The sequence below is a fragment of the Lolium rigidum genome, chromosome 7 (genome assembly GCF_022539505.1).
Source record: "Lolium rigidum isolate FL_2022 chromosome 7, APGP_CSIRO_Lrig_0.1, whole genome shotgun sequence".
Classification (NCBI taxonomy): domain Eukaryota; kingdom Viridiplantae; phylum Streptophyta; class Magnoliopsida; order Poales; family Poaceae; genus Lolium; species Lolium rigidum.
Window position 1 is genome coordinate 198,506,682 of NC_061514.1, and position 5,392 is coordinate 198,512,073.

The following is a 5,392-nucleotide window of genomic DNA, read 5'->3' on the forward strand; positions in this document are numbered from 1 at the left end:
GGTATTGTCATAAAACTAGCATGGAACATCAGAAATTATAGATACGTTGGAGACGTATCATCCGCCTCCTCCGCCACCTGCGCAGTCTCCTCCGCGTGATGATTCTCCTATGCGCGATGATGATTCCCATGTGCATGAGCAGTCTCCAACAATACTCCGCCGCCTCCTCCTCCTCGTCAGGAGACTCCGCCGCCTCCACCTAAGCAAAAGAGGAAGCTAACCGCGGCACCTCCTACAGCTCCGAAGAGATCATCAACTCCGATGAGGGCACAGACTCCAGAGTTGTTACCACATGAGCAGACTGATGAGAAAAAGGCGTTTATTGCACCGCATACAATGAAGCACTTTGCCGAGACGAGAATAAATTGAGCTGAGCCGAGAAGTGATCATAACCGCTCTCTTGGACAGTCCTATAGAGCGGGCAAAGCAAAAAATGTCGCCCAGCTTGGACATCAGGACAATCAGTCCATACCCCACTTCGTCGTGCAGTCCTATGATGATCCAGAGACGGCATCGATGATCGAACGGGAGGCTAGAGGTCAGGGAGCAGATGTTCAGTACGATGATTACTATCCAATGGCTCAAGTCGTAAACAAGTATAGATACGGGTGTGATCTCGTCAAACCTGGCGAGCTCACGCGTCTAGGGACTCAGATGCGAAGGTTGCATGAATGGTACCCGAAAGCCTGTTGAAGAGGTGATCTCTACCTCACGGTGTATCTTAGAGATGGGCATTACTTCTGGGGGCGGGAGGAGATAAACCTTGGGTTAGAAGAACTGTTTCAGTTATTCAATCAAGACGCCCTCGACAAAGTTGTCATCAGTTGCTACTGTCTGTAAGTGATTTATTTATGTAATTAAGTATGTAGCTCAGCTCATTCATTTGCACTAACAATTATCCTCACTATATTCTTTTAGTACGCTATATATTAATTATGCAGAATGAAGAAGCTCGAATGCAAAAGAGGCAAGCTCCACGAGCTGGGGTTCATTGACCCAGACACAGTTCATGAAGTTACGGTTCGACGGTACCCCAAGGACACAGAGGACAACATGCTAAGGTTTTTAGTGAAGCAAGCAAACAAAGAGGATATATTCTTTCCCTACAACTTTCAGTGAGTGTTATATATAACATACATTATGCTTGTGTAGCTTCCACTTTATTCTCGTAATCATTGAGCTATGCTTGTGTAGATTCCACTTTATTCTCCTAATCATTGATCTTCACAAAGGAGTCGTAAATGTCATGGACTCGAAACGTAAAGAACATGCGGAATGGGTGGACATGGCTGCCATCCTCCAGAGGTAATTTCAATCAATTTCCTATTGGCATCTTCATCTGTTCTAATTCGACGATATCATCAACTAATCAATAACTCATTTACTTATTTTTTTTTGCCGGGCAGGGCTTGGAAACGGTTCATCAATACTGTTTCGAGTAAATGGAAACCGGAGCTTACATTTAAAGATTACCCTGTAAGTAGTACTATATATATAGCTATGTCCGTGAAACTCTATGATATTTTCTTTCAATACGATGCTTGATTATTAGTTTGATCGAACTATTTTTTCGTAAAGTGTATGAGGCAGGAACCCGGGAATAACTTATGTGGATACTACGTCTGCAACTTCATTCGTGACATGGCATGTCCCAGGGATGCGGATGAAGCTATACTCCACACTCGTGTACGTTAACAATATTTCACAATTAATCTTAGTACCATCAATTGTATTGAGTTCCATTCATATATATATTGATCTCCTTTTTTAAATATAGATGATACGCCTGCGGGACACTCTCATAACGGAGGATCGCATACGAGCAATTCAAGAGGAAATCGCGGGATTCTTTCTTAACGAGGTCATTGCCCCAACTGGAGAGCACTATCGGAAGGTCGTAGATCTTGAGCAACTTCGTAAAGGCAAATAGACTTAGTAAAGAGATCCGACTTTATATTGTAAATATGCATGCATTACGTGTACTGTTGACGATGTCTATATATTCACGATGATATTTTGTGGTTTCTTGAATGATATATGCATTACTGAAACTCTACCGCGGCAGAGAAACGCCCAGTTTCTCTGTCACAGCAGAGAAACGCTGCTCCACCCTAAACCTGTGCCGCGGTAGAGAAATAGCAATTTTCTGCCGCGGCAGAGAACCTCCAGGCCCGGTTCGTACCACGAACCGAGACCAAAGGCCCTCCACCGCGAGCGCCCTGGCCGCACCACGTGGTGATGCCTTTGGACCCGGTGCATCTTTGAACCGGGACTAAAGGGGGGACCCTTTAGTCCCGCCTTGTTGGTCCTGGTTTGCAAACCGGGACTGAAGGCCCAAACAAACCGGGCTTGTTGCCCCGTTTTCCACTAGTGCTAGCTGATTCCTTAAAATGATTAGAGGAGTAAAAGATTTATTCCTCGACCTCTCTCGTTCCTTCATATTTATTCGCCGATCAAGCGGTTGAATAAATCTTTTTCCCTCCACCGCTTCCCCCAAGTCGGTGTCGGCTCCCCGACCACCACGGTAGACCCACCCTGGAGATAACCAACTGCATCACACACAAGAGGATTTTGATCGGGACATTCCACTCAGCGGTGAGGGTGTATGACATCGAGTCGGTGCGCCTCCACGACTTGGATGCAAGTGAACTTCCCCTTGGGAAACCTCGGCATGCCGGATTTGGCTCCGGTAAACCCCTCGAATGCCCTCCACGCGCGAGCTGCGGGAGGACAGAGGTAGGCCCGCGAGCGCCTCGAGGCGGAGTGCACCGATGAGGAGTACATATCGGATATCCGCCACCGGTACCCGAAACTCGTCGAGGAGGAGCGACAAGACTAGAGGCTCTATAAGCAAAAGGTCCTCGTACATAAACAAGCAGGAGTTGGAGCCGTGTATATAAGCAGAAGGTCCTCGTACATAAACATTGTTCGTCTATTCTCTCATCATGGCCTTAAGAAACCCCTCATCATGCTAACCCTCTCGTCGATCTGGCGAGAAAGGAATGGTCGAGTTTTTAACAACATCTACAGGTCGGTTCATCAAATAATTGAGCAGATTAAGGCCGACGCCCAGCGATCTGGCGAGAAAGGAATAGTCGAGTTTTTTACAACATCTACAGGTCGGTTCATCAAATAGTTAAGCAGATTAAGGCCGACGCCCAGCGGTGGAGCAAAGTAAGCAACGGACGTTTCACCCTCTCCGTGGAATAGTTGGGTTGCTCTTATATTATGTTGTAGATCTGTACCGTTTTCAGTTTTGACTGCTCTTGTTTTCAGCCTAGTCTAGAGTTGATCGTTTCAGTCCATCTGAGTCATGTACTTTGCCCATCTGAGGCTTTCTTCTTGTTCTTAATCAAGCACGTGCAGTCCTCCTGCATGGTTCGGAAAAAAAAAATTCGGACGCATGCCCACTTGCCCAGGTGGCAAACAGGTCTCAGGGCTGGATCAGAAGTGGTAGATCAAATCACGAGGCCGACGCTCCACCGAACGGATGCACATGCGATGCACCTCTGCCGGTCGCAACGAACAGCTAGAGGTCAACAACAGTCACCTGATCGGGCGGCCGGACTCGTCGTCGATCGCAGTCAGAACATGATGATCGGACTGTCGATGGCCAGCCAGTGAGGCAGTGATGTGAAGCGTCCGCCGGCATCGCATGAGACGACACAGAAAACCTTGTTCCTTGTACTCCGGTTGTTTGCAGCGACACATAACCAGAAGATTCTTGAGGTCCTTTCTTAGATTTTAGAATGGAAAGACAGAAAATACTGTACTTGCTATGTTTGTTTTTGTTTCTTATGGACACCACGAAAAACTCAAGAATTGGTAGTGGCACGCATGTTAACGATCATGATCAAATAACTGCAAGTAAGACTCCACTTCGTCGGTGGCGATGGAAAAATTAAGATCGAGGCAAGATTATGGTCCTTAGCCGAGGCTAATTAAGGTTTTAAGTGTTATTATGCAGCAAGAGTAGACTTTGTCTCGGCCTAGGCCTTTGTCTAGGCTTTTCGGGTTGTAATATATCTAAGACCTCTTTTCCATTAATAAAAATAGCAGATCTTTTACCTTGTTTTAAAAATAATTGCAAGTAAGACTAGCTTCATTCGTTTTGGAGGCAAATAGCAGCTCACCCACCGCACCAATCAAGCAACGTCACTGGATTTGGCGCCAAGCCATCCCACACACTAAAAAGATATAGAAAAAACCCTCAGCATCCAGCAAATACATGCACCCATGAGCAAAGTGTCAACATTTCTTTACTACCGTTTCCCCTCTTTCAGGTCATATGAACCGTTGTTTATTCCTTGGCCAGTGTTTTTGTGAATTTATTTTATTTTATTTGGGTTTAGTTGCTGGTCAAGGATGGCCGACTTGACTGGTAACGGTTTGTGCATGACAGCTTTCTCTGGCGAGCTTGCAAGAAAGAGAGATGAAAGATATACACACATCATACAAAGGGCTTGACGCGATCCAACCAACGCGGTTTCAGCCTCACATGCATGTCCGAGAGATGGAATAGATACGCTATTCATGTTCACACATCCAACCTTCTTCAGGTTTTCCAAAGCAAACAAAAATTAAGAAAGAATAATAAAGTATATAAATTTGATACGAATGCTAGTGGAAACATGCGATTGCAATCTTTAGAGTTAGAACATAGGACAAAGCAAACAAAAAAATGCACAGGACCTAAGTGCGTAGTTCTACAAAAGCAGGTACAAAAGTTCAAATACATAAAAGAAAAGAAAAAAGTATACATATTTACATGTAACTATCAACCCAGGTTGCCAAGAGACTATATTGCTTTCTCGTGGCTTGGAAAATAAATCCGTAGAATTTGATGACGTCATTCATGCGATTAAAGGGTCTCTATCAATTTTTAAAACCAGAACCTTACTACTAAATCACGAAATTACTACAGTCCATGGAAGTCTAACTAGTGTTCAATAGCTTAGGTCGAGAAAAAAAAATTTGGCAAGTTCTACTCCAGTGGCGTACCTATGCACAAGTCGAAGGGGGAGAGGGGGCACGTGCCCCCCCCCCTGTTGTGCTCAATACATTGGTTGTATATTATTTCTATAGCTTTGCATCCTGTATATATATGTTGGAGATTTTGACAACATAACATGCAGGGTGCTCGCAATAATTTGAGCTAGGCCATCGACTCTGACATGGATGTCGACATGGTCCTCCCTCTGTCCGTCCTCGGTCCACAGTATTGATTATATTTTCAAAAGAGTGTGGATTTTGTACATGTACTCGTGGGCACATGAGCTATGACAACCACAAAACATGTCCTCAAGATATGTGCAGAGTTAAACTAAGGTGTAAGATTGGTGAGTTAGAGCATGTACAATGGTAGAAAAGTCACGTCTTCTCTTAGTCCTCT